The following is an 8078-nucleotide window of genomic DNA, read 5'->3' on the forward strand; positions in this document are numbered from 1 at the left end:
AATACAGGGGTCCCCAAACCGCATGTGGCCCCCTGAGGCCATTTATCCGGCCCCGCCGCACTTCCGGAAGGGGCACCTCTTTCATTAGTGGTCAGTGAGAGGAGCACATTGACCATCTCATTAGCCAGAAGCAGGCCTCTAGTTCCCATTGAAATACTGGTCAGTTTGTTGATTTAAATTTACTTGTTCTTTATTTTAAATATTGTATTTGTCCCCGTTTTGTTTTTTTACTTTAAAATAAGATATGTGCAGTGTGCATAGGGATTTGTTCATAGTTTTTTTTATAGTCCGGCCCTCCAATGGTCTGAGAGACAGTGAACTGCCGCCTGTGTAAAAAGTTTGGGGACCCCTGCTCTAATACCTTAAGCACAAAAGGAAGTCGCGTGGAAAGAACTGCAAAGAAGCTGTAACCGTCGGAAAAGGAAGGGGCTGAGGGGATCAACACCTTAGTTATCCTATTTTGTCTTCACGGGATCTCCTGCAGAGTGCACACCCTGAGGGACAATTAGCAGCCAGTGGACCAGGGAGTCTATTGATTCAGTCCCCACAGACTAGCCCTCTGGGCCACGAACAGGGTAGGATATTTCTTCTATCACGTCAAATAGAAGAAATCCAGCACCATCATAGAGAAAAATTTCAATGTAAGAATAAAATAGGTAAAAAATATTCTCTGATCACAATTATTTCAATTTACTCCAAATTTAGCTAAAAATATTGAAATTATTGTGTTATTCTTCTCTAATGCATTCCCATGGGCTAATATAAAAAATGCCTCTTAACTAGAACCATAAAGGAAAAGAACCCATTAATTTGGATGTAGTGGGGGAAGGGGAAGGCTATAAAAATATACAGCAGTAGAGATCATGTCTTGACTGATCTATCTAAACTCAGTAACTTGGTCAGAAATAGAAAGCTGAGGGAACAGGCCATCATGGAACCCCACGACCAGCATCTAGGTAACTCAATGGTTTTACTCAAATTTTATCTGCATAAAGTAGCACCTGATAAATTGCTCTATTCCAAAGGGTGGAAAATTCTGTTCCACAGTCCAAATCCAGTCTACCACAGGTTTTTGTAATAAGAAAGAAAAAAAAGAAACCCAAAGTTTTGTTGGAACACAGCCACACTCATTCACTTCCATTTTAGCCTTATGGCTTCATTTTAGTGTGCCTTATGGCTTCTCGCACACTAAAATGGCACAGCTGAGCAGTTACAACAGAAACCATACGATTGGCAAAACTGAAAACATTTAACATCTGGTGTTTAACAGAAAAGTTTGGTGACTCCTCTGTGCCAACTATACTTGTTATATCTGCAGTAGAGGCATATTTCTTACTGAGCCATTTACCTCTATAGATGCTAATTAGAAATAAAGATTGAATTTTTATTACCTCAGTTTTTTCATCTTGCTTAACTGGACAAAACTCAGAAGTATTAAAACAGGGGGTCACTATTTTGTGATTATGATTAATACATAGTGTTTTCTTCTTTATCAAATTTGTTCATAAACAAATTTGAAGGGATTTTCTTTGAATATTCATGAAAAAGTTTGAAATTTGTTCTCTTCTAAGTAGGAGATATAAAAATATGAGTCTAAACATGACTTAACCACAAATAGAATTGCATTTCAAATAATAGGAGTTAAAACATTAATTATTTGCATAGGGAGGTTGAAGTTGGTCAGGTATAAAACAATAGGTTCTGAATTTCTAGAGTTATAACCAACATCATACCTATATAGTTATGTTGCATTTTAAAGACTATTCAGACATAAAATTCTTAAATTAAAGATATTTATGGATGAAATGCAGCCCTGAGTTTACCAGTTTGAGACACCCATTGCACAGCATATTTTAAAAATATAATAATTAGGCCTGACCTGTGTTGGCGCAGTGGATAAAGCATAGACCTTGAAATGCTGAGGTCGCCGGTTCAAAACCCTGGGTTTGCCTGGTCAAGGCACATATGGGAGTTGATGCTTCCTGCTCCTCCCCCCTTCTCTCTCTCTGTCTCTCTCTCCTCTCCCTCTCTCTCTCCTTTCTAAAATGAATAAATTAAAAATAAAATAAAATAAAATATAATTATTAAAGTTCACATAGTTCAGCTAAATTACTTAAAAACAAACTACATATTTTCCTATTGTCTACTAGCTGAAAAAGTAAAGAAAATAATAGAGATAATTTATTAAATGATGAATAACATTATTTAAAAAGATAGTATAAAGTCAAGGTCCAACATCAATATAAAATTATTGTGTATATTATTAAGTAAAACACTATTCAAAATAGTTATTGTAAGACAGTAGAAAATAAAGCTAAATGAATTTTTAAAAGAAAATAGAAAGAAACAAAAATTAATGAGATTGATTTACAGTTTCAAAATTAAGAATGAGCATTATAAAGAATGAGAAAATTATTATTATTTAGAGATGATATTTGTCTTCTGAGGACATAAGATAAATATCTACAAAAATCTGGTAGACAGGTAAATACCATTTGCTATGTAATTACAAAACAATATTCACAGATTAAAATTTATTTAGGAACTAAAATATTTCTGGAAATTTAATCAGAATAAAATATTGTCTTTTAAAATTCCACCTAGGTGCTCACTTGGGCAGCACTGATACTAACATTGAAACGATAAAGAGATGAGCAGGGCCCCTGCACAAGGCTGACATGTAAGTTCATGAAGCATCTTATATTTTTCATAAAGAGTAGGCTGATAGCTGTGGGTGGGAGGAAGGGGTGTTGGGGGAGAAAGGTGGGAGGATAGAGGGAAAAAATGACAAAACAACAAAAAGAGTTTATGGACAAGGAAAACAGTGTGGTGATCGCTGGGAGTAGGGAAGATGGAAAAGGACATGGGGATAGAAGTGATGGACAAAGATTTGACATGGGGGTGGGGTGATTAACAAGTACAGTGTTAATGTACAGTTTTGTATATTGGGTAACTGAAATCTGTATATACTTATGTTGACCACTATAACCTCAATAATATTCAATTAAAAAAAGAATATTGCAATAAACAAAAATAAATAATAAAACATAAAATTTCACCAAGTTACTTAAATTTTTATTATCTTGACAGGAAATATAAAAACATATATAAATAACTCTAAAAACTTTGCTGAATGGTCTTAAAAGAATACTTATATGAAGTAGGGGGAAAATCATTTATTTTCTTAAAAATCAAACCATTACATTGTAAAAATCTTTCCAATAAATATTTATAAATATTTAAGAGACTTGCAAATAACATTGTAATAGATCTTTAAAATCTATGCATGTGTTTATGTACTTAGTGTATATATGTATTTTAAAATTACTTTGAGTTACATCAGGATGGAATAAATAGGAGCAAACTTTTTTCTTCTAAAACAGTGAAGAATGAGACAATCTTATCTCTTTAGCCCATTAAAGTGCAGTTTAAAACCAAATAATTTGGCTTCTTGTTATAGATACTAGATTAAACACATGCATTTTCCCTTATTCCTTCCTTAACCCACTTAAATAATAGTAAGAAAAAAATGTTTTGTTTTCTTCAGTCGCAAAATTGCAGGAATAAAGATTCCAGAAAAGGAGATAATAGAAACAAAATAAGGAATGTTAAAAGCAGAAGACAAGTGGTAAATGACAGCTGAATCAACAAAACCGAGTCTGGCGCAGGCAGGGTAGGGAGTCCATTTGCAGTGCAGAAACCCCTCAGTCTGAAGAAAAGATGGCATCACACACCTCTGGAATGGGTTGAAAGCCGGCAAGCAGAAGCATTGGTTAAAGGTATGATTAAGAAATATGGCCCCTCCATTATTCCAGAAAGAGGAGTCCCTTTACGCATCGTTTTTATAATAGACTGAAGATATTCTCTAGTGAAGATAACAGAATTCTGATCTAAAAACCACTAGCTCAGTTAGAAATTTGAGTCCATGTAACAGGGGCCTCACTGAACCTTTATTTATTGAAATATTTCCACATTTGGTTTGCTTTTCCCACTCAGCTCCCAGAATGTTGGCATGTTGTACCCTGCAGACAGAGGGGTGAAAGATTCTTTCTGGGGAATCTGAATAGCCCAAGAAAAACATTCTAAAGATACACTTGGGTCAAAATGACCCTTTCCAAACTAAGTTCCATGGGAGAATTAAGCCCTACTGCTCCAGGGCTTCCATTATACGCCAGAAATTAACCTATCTTCTCTGATTCTAGAATGACACTAACTAAATAACTCCCTTGGGGAAATGAGAAAACAGTCACTCAAATAATATTCTGCAATAGTTATTTCTCTCCCAGAACCCTGTTGAGAGAGTCCAGACCTACTATGAAGTCAAAAGTCTACAAAGTGCATCTATGCATAGGTGTTAATCAGCTTCTTTGTTTTCTTATTTTATATATGGAAATAGGCAAAGGAAAAGTCTGAGGAAATACTTTCACATAAGAAATGGAGGCCAAAACAAACAAGCAAATAAAAAGGAAGAAAAGCCCAGAAAAACAGACTATGCAGGATTTCTAAAATATTTCATCCATAAAACAAGAACAACTTTCTTTGATAAATTAATATACAAAAAAAAGGGACTTTGGAAATCATAAAAATGTTAGCAGAAATGAAATTAACTTAACAGAAAGTTTTTTGTTTTTTTTTGTTTAATTCAGTGCGAGGGACACAGAGACTAACTTCCACATGCACCCCAACTGGCAAGCCCACTAGGGGGCAATGCTCTGTACCTCTGCGGCATTGATCTGTTGCTCAGAAAAACAAGCTCCTGGCGGCTGAGGTAGATGCCATGGAACCATCTTCAGTGCCTGAAGGCAACTCACTCCAATCGAGCCATGGCTGCAAGGGAGAAAGAGAGCGAGAGAGGGAGAGGGAGAGGGAGAGGAGAGAGAGAGAGAGAGAGAGAGAGAAGCGAGGGAGGGGGTGGAGTAGCAGGTGGGAGCTTTTCCTGTGTACCCTGACCAGGAATCAAACTTGGGACTTCCACATGCCAGGCCGATGCTCTACCTCTGAGCCAACCAACCAGGGCCCAGAAAGGTTGAAAGAGCAAATTAGTACAATCTCCTGGGAAGCAGGAGAAAATTGAAAAGTAGTAAAAAGATTTTTGAAGAGTAAATTTAGTGTAGAAGTTTCAACATGAAAACCAGAGGTCTAGAAGGAAGATTTGAAAGGGAATCATCAGAGGAATAGAATCATGAATTTCACTTTGAAATAACCCATTGCATATTAAACACAATGGAAAAAATACTCATACTAAAGGTACATTCTCATAATTATTATTTTTTAATTTAGAGGAAGTAGAAAAAAATATTAAATACTACTACAAAGAATAACACATCAAACTGTCAAGAGCAACCCTAGAAGCTTAACCACAATATGGTGTCCCCTGTAAATTCTAGAGGAGTAATTATTTCAAATCTGGAATTCCATCCTTAACCAAACTAATATAAGTATGCCAGAGCAAATAAGGAAATACTTTTAGATATAAATTATTCCCAAACCTTATCTTCCATCCAGTCTTTCTCAGGAAGAAACCGAGAGATTAAACCAAGAAAGAGGCAGTCATAGGATCCAAAAAACAGAAGAAAAAACACAGCAAAAGAGGCAAAGAAAACAGATAATGATGATGAAGGTTCTAAGATAACAGCCTTGCAGCAGTCCTAGAAAACAGCTAATCCTAAGGCAGGTCATGAGGCTCTGGGAAAGATATCTGAAAGAAGACAAAATGAATAGAATGTTCTTCGGCTTAATATCATTGAGAGGCAATTTAAGCAACTTCAAAAGGATTTGGAGGACAAACTACACAGAAACAAATGAGAATTATTCAGGGGGAAAGCTGTTATAAGAATATAATGTAATCTTTGTTGCATCATTCTGTGAATCCATTCTATGTAGTCAAATATGGAAAGAAAAAAAAAACTGACCAAATATATGCTATAACCCCTTACGGAGCATTGGGGACAGTATTTATGCACATGAATGATAGGGTAGTAAAGAGAATGAGAGTATTCATTTTTAAGAGTGCAAAGTAATAGAAAATAAAACATCATGAAGCAGCCATATTAGCCCTTGGTTTTTAGAAAAAGAAATAAATACTGAAAGAAGCAGCTGAAAGAGTTTCCGGTGCTTGCCCCTTGCACCTTGATGTGTTACACTCTTCCATACTTTATGTCTTCCAGTGTCTTCTGCCACAAAGTCTGTACTTATGGGGTTCTTCCTGATTCTCCATTCCTTTCACACACTGAACCCTCCTCGATTTTCGGTTTTATGCAATTGCTATTTCCTCAAAATAGTCTTCCTGAACTCTCAAAAACTCCAAACTAGCTCAGATTAACCTATTTTGTCCCACTTGACATTGTGAACTCCTCTGCAAAATGCACCAAGGTTCCAATTGTATGCTTACACTGTGAGATTCAGGAGTTCAGGGAACATACTGGTTTTGTAATTCATTGTACTATTGGTGGCCAGCGCTAACTATAGCAAAGTGAGTGTTTATTAAGTATTTGTGGAATAAGTCATTATTTAGCACAAGAATTCAAACTATATATAAGCTAATTTTAAATATTATGTAATTTAAAATCCTAAATCATATATTTTCAAAAAAAATCAGACATGCATTAAATAATTAATTCATTATAATTTAGCAACATTTTCTCTGAAGTACATCTATTGAGAAAATGTATCTAACATGACACATAAAAGCCATGTGATTATCTTCAATATCATAGTGTATAGAAATAAACCCCATTATTAAATAAGTTACATTTTTAAACAAAACAGAAATAGAAGAATAATCAAGACACCAAAAATTATCATTCTACTTGAACGTAAAGCACTAGTTATTCCCTTTAATGTAAGAAACAAAAAATGTGCTTATTTTCTCAACCATTAATTTTGTTTTTGTTGTAGAGACTGCAATAGAAAAACTAAGAAAAAGACAAAAATTACTAGAAAATCTTTTATTAGGGTCACATTTCTTTTAGCATCTGGGTACAGGAACCAGTTAGAAAAATATAATAAAAAACTGAGAAAAGATCCTAGTTATAATAGTAAAAACAAATATAAAAAAGCTAGGAATAAACTCATGTAAGTCAGTAGTCAGAGATATTAGAGGAAAACCAGTGGTGAGGCATCATTACATAAGAAAGAAAAGGATGTTTTAAGAAGAAAATTTAGGGCAGAGTCAAACAGTGGCTAGAGTTCGAGTAGAAAGAACTAGACCCTTAGTGAAACTCCTACATGAAGAAAATCACAAAATTTTATTAACATAATACATTTAGCCAATAAGAAGTTATACTCTATTTCATGATAAGGTTTTTAATTTTCTGAGACTAATATTTTAAATAAGTGCATTTTTATTCCATATCATAATTGATGTTTTAAACACTTACTAATAAAGGTATAATTTTTTCAACATGATAATATATATATATCTATATATTTAACATTATCTTTAATAGAGAAACTGTAGATTTCCAAATTAAATAAAGGGAAAAAAAGATACTGCTATTATCTGACATTTTGCAGGAAGTGAAATTTTAAAACTTAAAGCTATTAAAATTTAACAAGAGTGGAGTCAGGGACAAAGAGGGCAGAGGGAGAATAAACAGAGATAGAGGGAGACTTGACTTGGGGTGGTGAACACAACACAATATTTAGATGATGTGTTATAGAATCATACACCTGAAGCCTGTATAATTTTGTTAATCAATGTCAACCCAATACATTTTTTAAAATTAAAAAAAAATAAAACAAAAGACATTGAATAAGAGATAAAACTATCACTATTTGCAGAAAATGTGACAGACTAGAAGAGAACTCAGTAAAATAGAAAGGCATAAAATTAATATGCAGAGATCAATGCCACTCATATAATCAGAATCTAATGTGGGGAGAAAAGACTTAATTTTCAATAACAACAAAAATATAAATTACTGAAAAAGAAACTTTATTATCGATGTATAAAACCCTTATAAAGGAAAATTACATATACTACTAAAGGACAAAGGGATGACTTGAACAGGTGAGAAGCACATAATATGCTCTTATTTGAAAATTCAAACATCAACATTAAGCTATTATCCCTAAGG

General features: G+C 34.1%; 1 non-coding gene across 1 annotated transcript; it reads left to right on the forward strand.

Annotated features, from left to right (window-relative positions):
• Window positions 1-2604: 2604 nt before the first annotated feature.
• Window positions 2605-2708, forward strand: LOC136390275 (U6 spliceosomal RNA). The gene has a single exon (XR_010748699.1). It is a non-coding gene; the product is annotated as a U6 spliceosomal RNA (small nuclear RNA).
• The last annotated feature ends 5370 nt before the right edge of the window (window positions 2709-8078 follow it).

The sequence above is a fragment of the Saccopteryx leptura genome, chromosome 1 (assembly GCF_036850995.1).
Source record: "Saccopteryx leptura isolate mSacLep1 chromosome 1, mSacLep1_pri_phased_curated, whole genome shotgun sequence".
Taxonomy (NCBI): Eukaryota; Metazoa; Chordata; class Mammalia; order Chiroptera; family Emballonuridae; genus Saccopteryx; species Saccopteryx leptura.